Source organism: Lineus longissimus, chromosome 18, assembly GCF_910592395.1.
Source record: "Lineus longissimus chromosome 18, tnLinLong1.2, whole genome shotgun sequence".
NCBI classification, from domain to species: domain Eukaryota; kingdom Metazoa; phylum Nemertea; class Pilidiophora; order Heteronemertea; family Lineidae; genus Lineus; species Lineus longissimus.
The window spans coordinates 2,835,780-2,844,475 of NC_088325.1; the positions used below are offsets into that span (position 1 = coordinate 2,835,780).

Genomic DNA, 8,696 nt, shown 5'->3' on the forward strand with positions numbered 1-8,696 from the left:
TTGTTTTTGCTCCGCAAATTAAATTTCTAAATCAGCTTATGGTTGCAAATTTCTAAATCAGCTTATGGTTGCAAATTTCTATCAAAAATCCTATCCTCGTGATGATGTGATGCAATGATGCCATGAAGACAAGTGCTACATTTTCTATATATCTTATGACCACTGTTATTTCCAACACGGCAACTTGAATCTAATAAAAATGTCTTACCCTTCGCCTTGCTTGCTTTTCCCTTGCTGGCTTTTCTTTTCTGAAAAAAGTGGTACGTGTTTCCATTGATAGTGCTTCTTACATGTACATGTACAATAAGAAAACCGCACGAGTGTCTGATCCGAGTATCCAGATTGCACGAGATGATTTTCTACGGCTTGAAAAGCTCTCGACCTGCGTAGAAAATCATCGAGTGCAATCTGGATACTCGGATCAGACACTCGTGCAGTTTTCTATTTATCATATACGTCTGCCAGATCACTGCACTTAGGGTATATGATAAAAGTGCTTAACGACAGACAAAGTGAAAGCCAACAATGCTGGACAAGATGAAATCGTAAGGATATAAGCTCACCCATGTGAGCCAAGAATAGAAAATGCCCACAACATTACCATGACAAAAAAGGGAACTTTTGACTTTTACACTAGAATTAGAAATTACAATTAGAAAATTAGACAACCAAACCATTGGGTACATGCGTACTGGTTATCAAATTGGATATTGGTGGTACAATAATAACACACACTCAGGTTTGATAAGAAAGAATTTGAAAATACACTATTATTTCTGGAGGCCAAGGCAAAAATTAGAGAGTACAGTCGTGCTCGAAAGTTTACATACAATTCAAAGGATGATATAACCTTGTCTCTTTCTCTGCAACTACAGAACGCGGGAATAGTATATAGTTTACAGGAAGTCATCAACTAAAAAACATAGTTCTGTTTCATTAATTTCATTGTTTTTATGAGCTCTATTTGAGAACAATGCATATTTCAGAGTGTCATAAGTTTACATACACCTACCTTATCTACTAGTTGTTTGGCCTTGAGGCGGGCAAATATGTTATGCAATGGCTTTTATCTTGTCTCCACTACCTGTTGACCATCATGATTATGTCATAGCTTAGGTGGCACCAATGTAGCAGTATAAAAGGGACTGGGTTTCTGCTCAGGTCATTTGCCAGCTTAGAGCCATCATGGGGAAGTCAAAGGAGTACTCTCAAGATCTGATAGAGTAGCCTGTCCACTAGAACCAGTCTGGTACTTCACTAAGAGCCATTTTCAAGCAGCTTGATATGCCACGGGCGTCAGTTCAGACAATAAAGCGGAAGTACAGGGACCCAGGGACAACAGCAACCTTACCAAGGTCAGGAAGAAAGCGCAAGCTGACAGCCAAAGATGAGCCCACATTGGTTAGAAAGATGCACATTAACCCCGAGACGACCAAGAAACACCTCTGCCAGGAATTAGAAGCTACAGAGACAAATGTGTCACTATCCACTGTCCAGAAGGTCTTGCATCGTAGTGGACTACGAGGCTGCAGGGCAAGAAAGAAGCCTTAACTTCAAAAACGCCACCGGGAAGCAAGGCTGAAGTTTGCGAGAGAACATGTGGGCAAATACAGAGCCTTCTGGAGGAGTGTTCTTTGGTCTGATGAGACTAAAAGCGAAGTCTTCGGCCACAGCTACCAGCAGTACGTTTGGCAAAACGGGGGGGGGGGGGTAATCCAAAGAACACCGTACCGACTGTGAAGCACGGAGGTGGCAGCATTATGCTTTGGGGATGTTTTGCTGCGGAACCTTGACAAACATGCCACAGGTTTTCCCATAAAGTCATGATGACAGATTGGACATGACAAGTTAAGTCTAAACAATCTCAAGGTCAGAAAAGAATTCGGTGATGGAAACTTGGTCACACACATACCTTAGCTTTGACTGACTTCCTATTGTTCACAGGTTGAGAAGTTGCCTCAGGCCTACTTGCTGGTGCAGCCTGTAAAAGAGAAGGCAAACACATCTGGGTCAGACGGTCTAGCAAAGAGGTCACATGCCACAATCTGAAGATTATTGTCAGTTACTTTTAGTGGCAGTGTATCTGCTTCTCAATCTTTTGGGTATTATTTGTACCTCTGCATACAACCATTGGCAATGAAATCGGAAAAAAAAATTCAAAGATGGCTGCTATGCAGCCAGAATTTTTGCAAAGATGAAGAAGTTAAAATTTAGAATGGCAATTCCCAATGATGCTAACATTGCACGATAATATATCGCCAGGTCTGCTTTGTATCCCCATTTTACTATTTCTGTCATGCAGACATGGCGCTAATTTAATTACCCTTTAAAAAGTGGCAGTACTGTACTGTCATCATAATCATTGTGGGTCCACTTTTAATAACCATTCCTGGTCCTCAGTTGTTCAGTTACAATAACAGCGTGCGTGAGGAAGTCACTCATAATTCATTAACTAAATCAATGTACCGGTAGGCCTGGCCTGGTGGGCTGCTAAGCTTCTGGAAATGCAGTGCTAGATACCATGGCTATCTACATTTGTACCATACCATCATCTTCTCACGATGTGGCAGTACAACAGACAGTTTCGAGGAAGACCCTGACCAAACTCCTCGCATGCGTGGAGAGTGTCCAGAACAATACGAGAAGGAAACGGGAAAGAGTCACAGTTGCATCCTTTTTTTCACAATCCAAATGCCAATTTTGTTTGCACATGTACCAAGTTTGAAGGGAACCTTTTCAGAGTAAGCATATGACTGTAATGTATTTGCTGTAGTAAAAGTCCAGATTTCCAAGATTACGTAACAACTTGGACAAAACTATAGCCTCGCTATGCGATACTCGCATTTCATGATTTTGGCATCGACATTATTCAATTGTGATTGTCGTCACACTGTGGGCTTATAATAAACCGTGAGATGCACTTAATGATTACCTACCCATATCGCCATATCACAAGTTTGCATCTCACAGTTTATGTGATTTATAATAGCCCACACTGTCACTGCGTCTGCATGGCCATGGCCATGATGGCCCGTGAGTGTGAGTGTCAGTGAGTGTGCTCACCTAACATAACATTAACAATAATACCAATACTAGTAATAGGCCTACCCATCTCCTATAGGTGAAACAAGCAAACAAATCAAGATTCCGCTTATCTTAAATGTCAAGGGTCCATAAATAACTTTATACCTCTGTCAGTCTGCACAGCAGCTGCCTTCTGTTCATGCATTTCATTTCAGTTACATTCGATGCACCATGTGCAAAGGCCTATGTTACTGACAATGGGTGAGGTCAAGTTTTGAGTAAAGTAAAGATAACCCTAAGATTTTTACCCTAGGGTAAAGGTAACCCCTAATAAACTCAAAACTTGACTTCTCTCCGAGGGTAAAGTTTACCTTGAGTTAACCCGGAGTAAACGCTGGTAAGTTGGTAAGTTTTACTCAAATTATACCCCAGGGTAAAGTCTACCTGAGCAAAGCAGCCATCTTTGTTAAAAGTAGAAGGAAAAATGCATTAGGGTAATCTTTACACTATGGGTGTTAACTCATAGTTTACTCGGAAAGAAGTCAAGTTTGGGGTAACCATTTGGAGGCAAGAAAGAACCTGTCAGACATGTTTTTTATGCCAGTCCATGTTCATGCTCTTGCCCAACAAAGGCATGAGAATTATTTTAGGAGGCCAGCTTATAGTGAAGAACCGGTGCACAGACATTTACGGCTAACAGATGGACAATTCGATGAAATATGTGCGGAATACCATAATTGGAGACAACAACAAGGAGGAGGAAACAGGAGGTATTTATTCTCTGTGAAGAGAATGGAGACATTTTTGCTGTATTTGGCCTCTGGTGGCTACCACCGACAAATTGGATACACACAGGGTATAGCCAAATCAACAGCCATATTACACAGTAGGGAAGTTTCAGACTTCTTTATGGATATAGCTGGCGAGCACATTGCATTTCCACGGAGGGAAGAACTTGACCAGTTAAGCACTAGCGTTCGGGATGTAAATGGTGTTGAAAAACATGTTGTCATGTATTTGGATGGTGTAATCATAAAAATTCAGCGTCCAGATCATGCTGGAGACGCTTACTACTGTGGCCGGCCTGGTAAAAGCTGTGACTCTATAAACACCCAGTATATTGTTGACAAGTTTGGCAGAGTACGTCATCTCATCACAGGGCTTCCAGGAGCAACACATGACAAGACTGCTACAAAATGGGGTGATGACTTCATGAGATAATTGGATCAACTTCCGGACGATGATGTTGTGCTTGGTGATGCTGCTTACCGGAATTTGCATCCTGTTGTTTTGGTCCCATTTATAGGAAATAACCTTCAACCAGACCAGTTCGCTTTCAACAATCGCTGTACCAGAATTCGTCAAATTGTTGAACGTACCATTGGGGCATCTGAACTCAAATGGCGCATGAATCAAATGAAGGAGAATAGGTATCCTGCCAAGTATGGCCCCTTATTTGCTGCCAAATGTACCATTGCAACTTGTGTGTTACATAATCGATACACCAATTTCTTGGGGTAACATATGTGGTCACAACCCCAAGATGAACCTAATTACAAAGTTATAGAAAACAAAGATAATAGTTTGTATTAACTCTGAACTTTGTTCAATAAAAACTCTAAGCAAAATGCACAACCTGTACTCTAAAGACGGTGATTATCTTCCATCAAAAAATATTTTTGCTTTCATTTCTTACCTCTACATGAGAAACAACTAAAATATGCCGGTACAAAATATGATTAAGGCAAGTGCTAATCAGTGGATAGAATCAAGAATCATTCTTAATTAATCATGATATTGATAATTACTCATGGATACGCCAGTGAACAGAAAAATGTCCAATCGCAAATACTCTTGCTAAATGTTACACACCATCAGTTTGTGTTTTTACCAGTTTTATGAATGAGACGCGTCTTTATCGGAATGTAGGAATGTCCTGTAAGTATCCTGTATTTAGCACAGTTATGTATCATAAACGAGAAAATAACTTGTTCTTTCAAAGAAGTTTCTCTCGATCAATCGAAATGTTTTAATCCATATCCGAAACGTTATCCAAGACAACGTTTTCAAACTGGATTCCAGTGGAGTGAGCAAATGCTTCCCTGATCAAGCGAACTTCCCCAACAAGGGATTGAAGGATGGCATTTTGTTTCTGCAGTATCTCCAGGTATTTCTCTTGCGCATTAACAGCTGAATCCAGGAGATCAGGCTTTGCTTTCTTTAATCCTGAACTTGTTGTAGCTTTTTCACGACCTTGAGTTGTCACACGTGCAGATCCAGAGGCTGTGGGGGTAGAACTGCGGCTACTACAGGCAAAACAGGCCCCTCGTCAATCTCCAAATCTTCGTCTCCCAAATCTACTGATGATGGGCATGGGCTGATGGACCGTTTTTTTCCCGCCTTGAAAAGTTGGACTGGTCTGACTACACCAGATGTTGGTGTAATGACGACATCTGGACGTGCTGCTCCCCCTTTTGGAAAGTACAAGTCATAGTAAGTCTGAAAGTGTTCATGTTGTGAAGGCAGGTCTAGAGTGGTGCACGGGTGTGGCACAGCCAGGGGCAGGCTCTGTAAACTATTATGCATTGACAGAGCACAGGAATGTCATCTTTACGGAATCTGAATTCGTTCCAACATTGATCATCCGTGTAAGTCTCTAAATCGAATCTAGGCAACTTACCACCAGAAGTCGCACCATCAGGTAGAAGGACAGGTTTCCCCGACTGGCGTGGCGATTGAGGGCTCCATGCCACCCCTCAACATCGTTGTTGGTCCTGACGGGCTGCATGAAGACGCTCCAGGTAGCTGGCTTCAGTAGGTGGCAATCGATCCACTGGCGGCGAATGTACGTGGTAAGGCGTTGCAATGAGTCGGTCGTGGCTTTCTGTTCCAGGCGGGCGAAGATTTGCGGGATGAACTCGGCTGGCAGATACGGCAGAGCGAGAAGCTGGCGGCAGATCTTGTGCGTCGCATTGTCGTTCTTGTAGGCTGGTGCCAAACCAATGTCCTGTATCTTTCGCCAGATGCACTGGGCCCAATGGAACGCGCATCCCAGTATCTTGACGTTTCCGAAGACGGCCCGAATGGCGTTCCAAATTGACGAAACTTGGTCAAAAAATTTGTCATGCCTCTAGTACATGCTCGTCGACTCTCCTTCATCTTCTCACCAACGACGGGAATCTCGTGCGTCCATGGCGTCTTGGAGTCCATGACCTTGACCCTTACGGCCTTCATGTCGCTATCCTCTGTCACATATGAGGCGGCTTGCTTGTGGAGCTCAATGACTGACTTTTGAAAGCGGCTGCCGGGGGTGCAGAAGTAGAAAATGTCCCCCTGGAAAAAGTGTCCGGGTCCTGTGCCATGTGAACGGATGAGGGTTAGAGACTAGATATCACCAATTCACACTACTGACAGACTGTGACATCTCTAATTGCGTAATTAAGGGTGACACGATGAAGGCCTGACTAGATATCACTAATTCACACTACTGACAGACTGTGACATCTCTTATTGCGTAATTAAGGGTAACACGATGAAGGCCTCACTAGACATCACTAATTCACACTACTGACAGACTGTGACATCTCTTATTGCGTAATTAAGGGTAACACGATGAAGGCCTCACTAGATATCACCAATTCACACTACTGACAGACTGTGACATCTCTTATTGCGTAATTAAGGGTGACAAGATGAAAGCCTGACTAGATATCGTCAATTCACACTACTGACAGACTGATATTTTGACTTGATATATTTTATATTATCGTTATTATCATAATTATTATCTGATCTGCACTATTTCATTTTCTAACTTTATCCACCTATACATGTATATATGATAACGGAACTAAATTGGTTCTTTCACCCTGCATGTAATATTCTGCTCCAATACCTATTACTATGATCATTATTGTCATTTAAAGAAACCTCCTTAGAAGAACAATAAATTCAGCATAATAATGCGGCCCCATTAATGTGTACAATTATATTGCGAACACAGTATTGATATTTGTCCGTTTGTCACATTGATGGTAAAGTAGTAAAGCTAGGGTCAAATACTAGTATTGTGAAAATGAGCGGCCCCAAATGAGAAGTAGTGTTATAGGGGATTTCGACTAGATATGCCAATGATCCATATCATATTGAGTGTGCAGTGGTGTATGTGGTATCCCCTCATACAAAGTTTTTCTAAATCTGACAATCCCTGTAAATCTATGTATCAATGGATTTTAGGTAATCCGTGCGAATTCTTGCATATTTTGTACATTGCATACAGAAATGGATTTCATTTTCTACATCACTTCCACAGAGCAAACATAATCGTAAATCTTTTGTACATTGCATACAGAAATGGATTTCATTTTCTACATCACTTCCACAGAGCAAACATAATCGTAAATCTTTTGTACATTGCATACAGAAATGGATTTCATTTTCTACATCACTTCCACAGAGCAAACATAATCGTAAATCTCTATTCGGGCTTTTGTTTCATATACCTGCCCGCCCATCTAGATTTGGAGCTTATGGCGATTACCCCAGGCAAAGCCCAAGCCCAAGCCCCCAATGCCAAGCCACCTTCAATTGAAAGCGAGGACGTTTTTGACACGAGGACGTTTTGGTACCTTGAAAGCGAAGACGTTTTGGCATGGGGACGTTTTCACTGGATACCGCTGGATCATATGTTACCCCCCTTGGCACCGCCATTTCTTCAAAAAGTAGGTACACAAACTCATCATCTTCATTTTCAATCGCCAAATACAAGAGTTCTCTGAGTGCCGCCATTTTCAAAATTCGCGCCACCTAGACTTAAACGTAACCGTTTTCTCGTGTGCAGCGAAACCACCAAAATGATGCAGCAGTGAATAAAACGGTTACGTCTAGCTAAACGTTCACGTCGTGCTATCCGTGCGCCTGCGAAACCACCCTATTGAGACCAGAGGCACTGATTTCGTCACTTTCGCAATGCAGTTGGCGTCGTGATTATGTTCGGTTGACTCATCACCCAGCGAAATAGGAAAAAGTAGGCCTATCATCCTGAGCTTGGGGGCATTTCCAATCAAACGTGAGGCGGAGAGAGTAAAAAAATCAATGTGCAGCCAAAGGCGTGGTGGTGGTTGGGGTCCGTGGGCGGGCACGTTTATGGGTGGGGATCAGGGGAGGGTACTCTTCCACTATCTTCCTTGTGCTTGCAAGCTGACTCGGGCTGATATCTTCAAAGGACTACAATAACGATTACACTGGACCGGTGTAGAAGTTTAAAATGTCCTAGGATAGAATGTCCGGGAAACAAAGGATTCTATTATGCGCTTCAATCTCTGAGCTATTGCATTGTCAGTCATGGTCTCGATAGACCAGATAATAGGACCATAAAAATATTATTATAGCAGAATACAATAGGGCCGGACACTTTTTCCAGGGGATATTTTCTACTTTTACACCGGCAGTTCGTACTGGTCGGGGCGCACGGTCGGAGCGCATAACGGGGACGTCAAAGGCAGATGTTCGGTAATTCAAAGCATTGCATGCACTAAAAAGGGTAGGGCCTAAATGCGGGGTCTATGGTCTATGGTGGAATCGGAGGGGGGCGGGCGGGCGGGCGTCCGGGGAGCGAGGACGAGCGGGCAGTGACCATATATTAAACAAACGATCAACAACCTAACCTCCTT

General features: G+C 42.6%; 1 long non-coding RNA gene and 1 pseudogene across 1 annotated transcript; one reads left to right on the forward strand and one right to left on the reverse strand.

The window, feature by feature from the left end:
• Positions 1 to 207: 207 nt before the first annotated feature.
• LOC135502662 (uncharacterized) lies at positions 208 to 2,392 on the reverse strand. Its single transcript, XR_010449803.1, has 3 exons — positions 2,324 to 2,392; positions 1,913 to 1,981; positions 208 to 248 (listed from the first exon to the last, which is right to left on the reverse strand). It is a non-coding gene; the product is annotated as an uncharacterized LOC135502662 (long non-coding RNA).
• Positions 2,393 to 3,612: 1,220 nt separating this feature from the next.
• LOC135502615 (uncharacterized) lies at positions 3,613 to 4,545 on the forward strand (annotated as a pseudogene).
• The last annotated feature ends 4,151 nt before the right edge of the window (positions 4,546 to 8,696 follow it).